Source organism: Mirounga leonina, unplaced genomic scaffold (assembly GCF_011800145.1).
Source record: "Mirounga leonina isolate KUSES-001 unplaced genomic scaffold, KU_Mleo_1.0 Mir_168, whole genome shotgun sequence".
NCBI classification, from domain to species: Eukaryota; Metazoa; Chordata; class Mammalia; order Carnivora; family Phocidae; genus Mirounga; species Mirounga leonina.
Window position 1 is genome coordinate 67,632,798 of NW_023270426.1, and position 9,771 is coordinate 67,642,568.

Sequence of the window (9,771 nt, forward strand, 5' to 3'; positions counted from 1 at the left end):
GGATCGAGTCCCGCATCGGGCTCCCTGCTCGGCGGGGGGTCTGCTTCTCCCTCTGACCCTCTTCCCTCTCGTGCTCTCTGTCTCTCATTCTCTCTCTCAAATAAATAAATAAAAATCTTTAAAAAAAATCATCTTTGATAGAGTGATAGGTCCTTTTCATCTTTGGAAAAATCCATTACAATGTTTTTCATATACCTGACCAAGAGTTGATTGTCATGTTTAATCCTTTATCTTTGTAGCTCTGTGGAGCATCACAGAGTAAGACAAGTGTTCTAATCAGCTCATTTGAGAGTAGGTTTAATACTCCCTTATTTGATTTAAAAAACTTTCAGAGTTTTAGAGGTTTCCTATTCTGTTTGCTTTCTTTACAAGTAGTTTGACTCTTGCTCCTTAGAAAACCCCTGGATTTCTGAACTAAATGCAACTTAGGGCCTTAAGAAGAATAGATATTTTATGATTCTATTTATAGAATTCAAAAACAGGCAAAACTAAAATTTGGTATTCTGAGATCCTGGCAATGTTGGATTTCTTGATCTGGTAGGTATGTATACTTCGAACTAATTCAATGAGATCTACATTTATACCTTTCTGTAAGAATTATAATTTAACAAAAAATACTAAAACTCACAGCTACACTCATGTAGGTATAATTCATTTTAAGGCCAAAAAACATTACTAGAAATAAAAAAGGTCACAATACCATAATAAAAATTTCAGTCATCCAGTAAGCTGTGAAAAATCTTGTCTTTAGGTAGTAATTAGTTTTAAAATACTTAAATTCCTTTTTAAAACAGCTTTATTGGAGTATACTGAATACACAATAAACTGTACATTTTTGAATTGTAAAAATAAAATACTGAAAGGAAAATTAACAGATTTGTAAAAATTAATAGATAATACTACCAAATAATTTGAGATTGTAACATATCTTTCTCTAAAAGAAGTCATAACATAGATTTAATAACACAAAATTAAGTTTGATCTAATGAATGTAAGAATATTGAACTAAAAAATTGGGGAATATAATAAATTGGAGAATTTACTAAACTCACCACTTATAAGACCATAAAGTCATGTTTCAATGAATTTTAAAGAATATATGACTTTATTTTTTCCGCCTGTGGAGATTTTAATTTAAAAAATTTAAAAAATAACCAACCATCCCCATATTTAGAAACTAAAATTTCTTTTTTTTTAAAGATTTTATTTATTTATTTGAGAGAGAGAGAGAGAACGAAAGAGAGCACATGAGAGGGGGGGTCAGAGGGAGAAGCAGACTCCCTGCCGAGCAGGGAACCCGATGCGGGACTCGATCCATGGACTCCAGGATCATGACCTGAGCCGAAGGCAGTCGCTTAACCAACTGAGCCACCCAGGTGCCCCTGAAAATACATTTCTAACTGAGTCAGAAAACCAAATTAACAATCAAAAATGCTATTTAGAAGTGAAAAAAATTGGGGCGCCTGGGTGGCTCAGTTGGTTGAGCGACTGCCTTCAGCTCAGGTCATGATCCTGGAGTCCATGGATCGAGTCCTGCATCGGGCTCCCTGCTCGACGAGGAGCCTGCTTCTCCCTCTAATCCTCCCCCCTCTCATGTACTCTCTCTGTCTCTCATTCTCGCTCTCTCAAATAAATAAATAAATCTTAAAAAAAATAAATAAATAAAAAAGAAGTGAAAAAAATTTACATACCCAAGTACTTGGACTAAATTTAAGTGGTATATAGAAGGATTTTTATAACATAAAAACCAATATGAGAAAGAAGAAAGGGTGTAATTTACTGATGTATATTTTTAAAAATACAAACAAGAGAGAAATTCCTTATATATATATTATGTTATATTCCTACAATAGAATATAGTTGCAATGTACCAAAATAGAAATAAACCACATGACTTTCATTAATATAGTGGTAGTGAAAATTGTAGTCACAGAATACATACATAATGATTTAATAAATATAACATACAACACATGTAAAATTCTTGCTTAGTATTACTTAAACATGTGTAATATTATTTTTAAAAAGAGAACAATAGAATGATAAATAAAAAATTCTTCATTTAGTTACCTCTGGGTTAGACGAACAAGGAGATTATGATAGAGGAGGGTACACAGGTAAAAGATACTTTTAATGCTTCATTTCTGTTTTTTTTAAGTTATACAAATATGACATGAATGCATCACCTTTGTAAAGTGATTCAAGCAATGCATTGAAATATAGGGTAAAAAAGTGTAAGTCTCAACTTCCCTCTTACAACTACATTTAGCGTCTTTAAATAATCATTAACAGTTGGGGTACATTTTTCTATTCATTAAAAATGAATTTAAACTATCATCTATGTGCATATAAGCATGTAGTTGTTTTAGTAAATAAATTATGTGGAAGTTTATATACTGTCCTATTAGCTATATGTCTTAGAGATCTTTTAATATCAGCACATAAAAGTCTGGTTCTCATTTTTTTTTAATAGTTACATAGCATTCCAATATATGGATGAGATAAATATTTTGAAAAAGTTCCTTCCCAAAAGATCATTTTTTACTCAGTTTTCATTTTACAAATAATAAATCAAAGGATATTATTTTCTATACATGTTTTTATATATATGCAAGTATTTTTTTTTAAGATTTTTATTTATTTATTTGACAGAGAGAGACACAGCGAGAGAGGGAACACAAGCAGGGGGAGTGGGAGAGAGAGAAGCAGGCTCCCTGCAGAGCAGGGAGCCCGATGCGGGACTCGATCCCAGGACCCTGGGATCATGACCTGAGCCGAAGGCAGTCGCTTAACCAACTGAGCCACACAGGTGCCCTGCAAGTATTTTTTTAGAGTAGATTCTCAGAATTTAGATTACAACTTATTGCATAATCATGTAATAACATGTCAGAGTTTTTCTCAAGGGCACATGCTTCTCCTTCCTTCACTGAGCTCTGAATCTGATGGTGCAGACCTGGAAACTAAGTGAGGGGTCACAGTTTTCTATTACAGAGTTGATGTTCACCCTCTTCTTACCAGCTCCTGTGATCCCTAAGAACATCATGTCTCTTAGCCATTACCACAGACCATGAGTCAAGGTCACATATTTATGGTACTGCAATCCATTCTGATAGCTAGATCTACCTTTCCTTTGTCTTATTAGTATTGACATTTACCTTCTATTATTCTGGAATTCTGTCATTCCCATGAACTCTAAGACCCAGATCCCAGGTACATGACAGCATCTCTACCGCCAACCCTGATCCACAGCACAGGGGCACAACTGAGCTAAAAAGTAATGGTGGCCCCTCCACTAGAGTAGTCCTTATTGCTTTAGTGAAAGAAATATTCTCAAGCATTTATTAAAGACTATTTTCAGCTTGTGGACTCTCTGGTTTCATATAATAAATCCATTCTAAAATTTCCTAATCCCCGAGCTATTCCTTAAGATTCTGCCAAAGCTTTTCAAGCAAACTATCAAATTGGAAAAAAATTAATTGATTAGTCTGTTTTTTCACCCTTATAGTTGAAGCTTGATCCTGAGTTATACTAATGTTTGCCCCATGACTGCCATAAAGGATAGTCACTTTAAACATGGCCATGACTTTTACAGTGTATTTTAAGTGATGTTTGTTGACCTGAGCCTTTCACTCTTTCTTCATGGCTTCTAAGGCAGCTAACTAAAAGCAGACAACTTCACATTTCTTACCACTACAGTTGAGCTTACACTATTTTAGTGCAAGACTTAATTCATTCCCCAATGTCACTTTTTCTAGTTCACCATGCCCAAACTATCACACATGATAATTCTACAAATGCTAACGTCACTGTGTTCCAGAATCTCCTACTGAATGTCTGTTTTCTAGGACAGAGAGACCATCATATGCTTTACTGCAAGCAGAGCATGAAGTTAGACTGGGATAAAGTGGGTAATTGTGAGGTGATACCAAGAAGCACAAGTGAAAGAGTGGAAAGAGGAAGAGTCAGGGAAGATGGAAAATCAATGTAAGAGTGCATTATTAACGCCACGGGGAAGACTAAGCTATGAACTCTAATAAGTAAAGAAGCCCTCCAGTGATGTCGACCTGAATGAAAAGAAACCAATGCATTTATCCCGTGACTCCCTCAACCCTCATTGGTTTGAGAGGTGCTCTTACAGGCATTAACAATCTCACATTTTATATTGTACATGAATGTCATCAAATTAGACTGTTGCTGCACCCAAAAGATCCTGAGGCAGAATGGAAAACTGAGTGGCACACATTTGAGATGGAATACAGCTAGTGCAGAATGAGTCTTTCCACAGCTGACTACTGAAATCATATACAGACAGAGGAAATATGATGTGAGAACCAAATATGTCTGCCATAGGAAGTATAAATGATATCTCTTAGCAAGGGCTTCTGGAAACCAAAAGGTATTTTGATCATATTTATGATGTAATGTCAATCAAAAGTTATTAGAAATAAATTCACATTCATTACTTAAAGATAAATGTAGAAGATGCTAGAGTAATTTTTAATTTTTACCTGACAAAGCAGGTATAATTCTATTTACACAATTGTATTTGTACTGCATATTTAGGAATAATAGAATCATTTTTAAGATGACATGTATTTTTTTTTAGTCTGTGATACAGGAACTTTGTAATTTTTCCCATATGTGTGATGATGAAACTTAAAGTGGACAGTGTTTTATATTTATGTACAAAAAGAACTTGAAGCAAAAGTACTTGGCCTGGGTTCTTACTATTCAATTGTCATATAGATTTTAAAAAATTTTAACTATAATACTCAGGTAAATAATTTTACGCTCTTAACTCATGAGGGAAATCAGTAACATTATTTTAAAACAGCTACAAATGCTAACTTTTATGAAAAAAATGACATCATTCTCAAGGTTAAAATATTAAATATCAATTGGATCCTACTATACTACATGAATATTTAAAAATTATAATATATTTGGGTTTTATAGCTAAATCAGGACATGGCTGCACTACAGAAATTTCCTAAATTATAAATTGTTTAAAAGCAAAAAAATTGACAATTTTTGTTTCCATGTTTGTTTCTTTTATGAGACATCCATCGGAGACATATTTTACTTTAGGTATTTTGAGGGGAAAATATTAGGAATCCATAAGTAGAGATGCTTTCCAATAATTTTCTCTCCTTCAATTGAGATTCTTTTCTATTTATTCAAAAAAGATTTATTTCTACTTTGATGAGCAGAGTAAGACAGGGAAATTTGCTAGGAATACTTCCTACTATCTAAGTAGTGTGAAACGAAAGACTTTTTCTAAAGATATAAAAGTCAACAGACTATCTTTTTCTAATATATTCATTCTCCATTTGAAATAACACAGTTTCTATAATTTGCATACAACAGCTATTATTCCAAAAACATATTTCTGGCAAGCTCTATTTTTGATTTTAGGGGAACTTCTTTTGGCATACTTTGAACTTAAAATATGTGATTTAATACTGTTAATTAAACTATGGTATTATGCTTCTTACCACTTAGAATTTTTAACTTATTCAAAGAGTTATTTTGGTCTTAATTTAGTCACAGGTTCTTACCATATATAAATCTTAGCCGTATGTAATAGGGAAAGTATAAGTGAAATAAATTGGTTAAGATGTTCCTAAACATTTCTACACTTAAAAATATATATATGTGATTTAACACTGCTGCTCAAAACTTTTACATCCTGTTTTTTTTTTTAAGTAATTGTTTCTGAGACATCATAAATCAGTTTGATTGTACATTCATATCTTTTTAAAGTTAAGAATGATTTATCTATTGCATCACTGAATTGTGTTCCTGGTGAATTTTTCCTTTATCTTTCACAAAAACTCATTCCTTGTGTTTTAAATGTGAATTCTTTCATCACTTGTTTTCATCTCTTATTTTCCCTGACATGCATTCATAAAGAGATGATGGATTTGTCCTCTAATTCTAATCTTTTTTATACTGTTTTCTGTTTTACAACAATAACAAAGATTTTTATTCTACCATGAGTTTTTGATTCCTTTCTTTTGCTCCTTGTATCATCATACTTCTTTTTTTTTTTAAGATTTTATTTATTTATTTGAGAGAGAGAGAATGAGAGAGAGCACATGAGAGGGGGGAGGGTCAGAGGGAGAAGCAGACTCCCCGCCGAGCAGGGAGCCGGATGCGGGACTCGATCCCAGGACTCCAGGATCATGACCTGAGCCGAAGGCAGTTGCTTAACCAACTGAGCCACCCAGGCGCCCCCATCATACTTCTTTTTAATCAATCTGTATGAGTCTGTCATGTCTTCTCAGCATATCTTTTTCTTAAAATTTTTAAGACTACAAATCAGATATATTCTAAAATATTTATTGTAACAATTATTTTTCAAGTATATATATATATATTTTCAATATTCTAAAATCATGCTCTGATTTCCAACTTTTCAGATAATTTTCCAGATCTGGATCTGGTATTTTGCCTCTATTTATTCATCCTTCAACAAAAAGTGATTTAGTAAGGACCAGCATTCACCACTGGCTGCAAGGGATGCTCTCATTTTCTCTTGAATTATTGGAAAGAGAAAACTTCACAGATAAAGGACCTAGTGTCAAGATGAGGATCTGACTCACTGAAATTAAAGTTCCTAAGGCTGATCCTAGCTTCTACTGGAATTTTTCTGCTTGGTGGTTGGGTTCACTCTCTGCACATTTTATAAATGTAAAAACAGTTGTTTACACACAAATTATGCATAAAAATTGACTCCTGTCTTAACAGGCTTTGATCCTAAAGCTTTTAGTGTCTTTCAGAACTACATGGCTTAGTTCTATATATCTAATATATATCTATCCAAAGAGTTCTATATATCTAATATATCTCTATCCAAAGAGTAATGATTTCCCGGGGTGCCTGGGTAGCTCAGTCGTTAAGCGTCTGCCTTTGGTTCAGGTCATGATCCCAAAGTCCTGGGATCCAGCCCCGCATCGGGCTCCCTGCTCCACGGGAAGCCTGCTTCTCCCTCTACCACTCCCCCTGCTTGCATTCTCTCTCTCACTGTCTCTCTCTCTGTCAAATAAATAAATAAAAATATCTTTAAAAAAAAAGAGTAATGATTTCCCTAACCTGTCCCTCTTTAGCCATACTCATATTGTATCCTAAGAGTTGAATAGGAATGGAAAGAGAGAATCTGTTTGAAGTGGTGACAAACAGGATTTCTGTAGTATAATCTTGAATAAAATTGGCCTGTAAAAATCCATAAATTATAGAATATGTGGCAGACTAAACCTTTTTACTACATTTCAGAAGTCACCAACATTGTTTTAAGTGAGGAAAATTTGCAATGCAGATAAGTCATTGTCATCTCATTTCCATTGCCTTGAATTTGAGATGAGACTGATGTCAATGTGGTAGTTTTAAGCATCATCATGCATGCCTATTTATAAATTGAGAACTAGTGAAGCATGAACTACTAGTCTGCTACTAAGACAGGAAAATTCTGCTTATTAGGATTTAATCAACATTAGATCTTAAATTCTGGATTTGTATTCAAACATACTGGAAAGTAATTTCTGACTTGAAAAGAAACCAATGAATCTGTTGTAGTCTTGAGGTTCTTGGTTGCCTCATATCTGAGATTTCTCATTACAAACTCTTTAATTTTAATTCCAGTTATCAGGTTATCCACCTTTGTCCAGTGAAAGTAGAACAAAGAATACCTCAAACTCTTGGCAGTTCTTTTAGTAAGTTTTATGGGTAACGCCACAGACTGACCATTATGCAGTAATGGTTTTATTTAAGTTTTTTTAAACAGCCAGGATTTTATCTGTAATTATACATATCAGCTTGAACAAGGAATATAATATTTTTATATTAAGATTAGCCGTTCCGGGCGCCTGGGTGGCTCAGTCGTTAAGCGTCTGCCTTCGGCTCAGGTCATGGTCCCAGGGTCCTGGGCTCGAGCCCCGCGTCGGGCTCCCTGCTCGGCGGGAAGCCTGCTCTCCCTCTCCCACTCCCGCAGCTTGTGTTCCCTCTCTCGCTGTATCTCTCTCTGTCAAATAAATAAAAAATCTTAAAAAAAAAAAAAAAAAGATTAGCCGTTCCATCTGACAAATGGAAATTATTGAATAAATCATTTGATATATATTAGTTATCAGTATTAAAATAATTGTGAATCATGGCAAAGCCTACTCAATGTTGTAATTTCAATTCTTCTTCATTGTCGTTCTTAAAAATCCATTTGAAAAATAATAGCTCTTGAAAATCATATCAGGGATAAAATTTGCTAAACGAATGACTCTCCTTGGAAATGAATAAACAGCTCAAGAGCTTAGCAATCAATCACTGCAATGATACTATATAAATCTAATTTTCTATTCCATTAGCATTTTGATTATTTGTACATTTTTCTTTGTCATTTAATATATTGGTTTGTTCAAATTGTTATGAACAGTAATTTTATACGTTTACTTATTTCCCTTTAATATTTAGCTTTACAGTTTCAGTGACCTTCTTTTGTTTATATATAAATGTTCTTTCTAGGAGATCTTGCCAACTACCAGCCTACCAATTACTGAATAAAGAAATGTAATGAGAGATTCACTACAATGGATTTGTTTCTTATAGGATTACTGGCTAAAACTCTATCAAGATTTCTTAGCAGATATGTATGTCTTCTACACCTGGAAAGAAGTGAAATCTTATGCTATTGTATTAGCTTAAGTTTATTTACCAAAAGGCTTATAAATGACATTCATTAATCTTTCAAATAATTGATATTCAATTGATTCGATATTCTGAAAAACTACATGCCAACAAGTCAGACAACCTAAGAGAAATGGATAGATTCATAGAAATATATAACCTGCCAAAACTGAAGCAGGAATACAAAATTTGAACAGACTGATTATCAGCAAGGAGATTGAATCAGAAATCAAAATCTCCCAACAAGCAGAAGTCCAGAAGCAGATGGCTTCACAGGCTAATTCTACCAAACATTTAAAGGAGACTTAATAGCTATTCTTCTCAAACTATCCCCCCCAAAGAAGAAGAAGGAAAACTTCCAAAATCATTCTATGAGGCCAATATCACCCTGATACCAGAACCAGATAAAGATGCCACAAAAAAAAAAAACTATATGCCAGTATCTCTGATGAACACAGATGCAGAAATTTTAAACAAAATACTAGCAAACCAAATCCAACAATACATTAAAAAAAAAAAAATTACCGCAATCAAGTGGGATATATTCCTGGGATACAAGGGTGGTTCAACATTTGCAAATTAATCAACATGATATATCACATCAGTTAAAGAAAGGATAAATACCATATGGTCATTTTAACAGATACAGAAAACACATTTGACAAAGTACATCCATTTATGATAAAGGCCTCAACAAAGTAGGTTTAGAGGGAACATACCTCAACATAATAAAGGGCATATTGGAAAAACCCAGAGTGAACACCATACTCAATGGGAAAAATTGAGAGCTTACCCCCTAAGGTCAGGAACAAGACAGGGATGTCCACTCACCACTTTTATTCAACACTGTACTTGAAGTCCTAGCCACAGGAATCAAAAAACAGAAAGAAATAAAAGGCATCCAAATTGGTAAGGAAGAAGAAAGATTTTCACTATTTGCAGATGACACGATACTCTATATAGAAAACCCAAAGACTCCACCAAAGACTACCAGAACTGATAAATTCAGTAAAGTCACAGGATAAAAAATCAATGTGCAGAAATATGTTGCATTTATTTATTTATTTATTTATTTATTTATTTATTTATTTATTTATT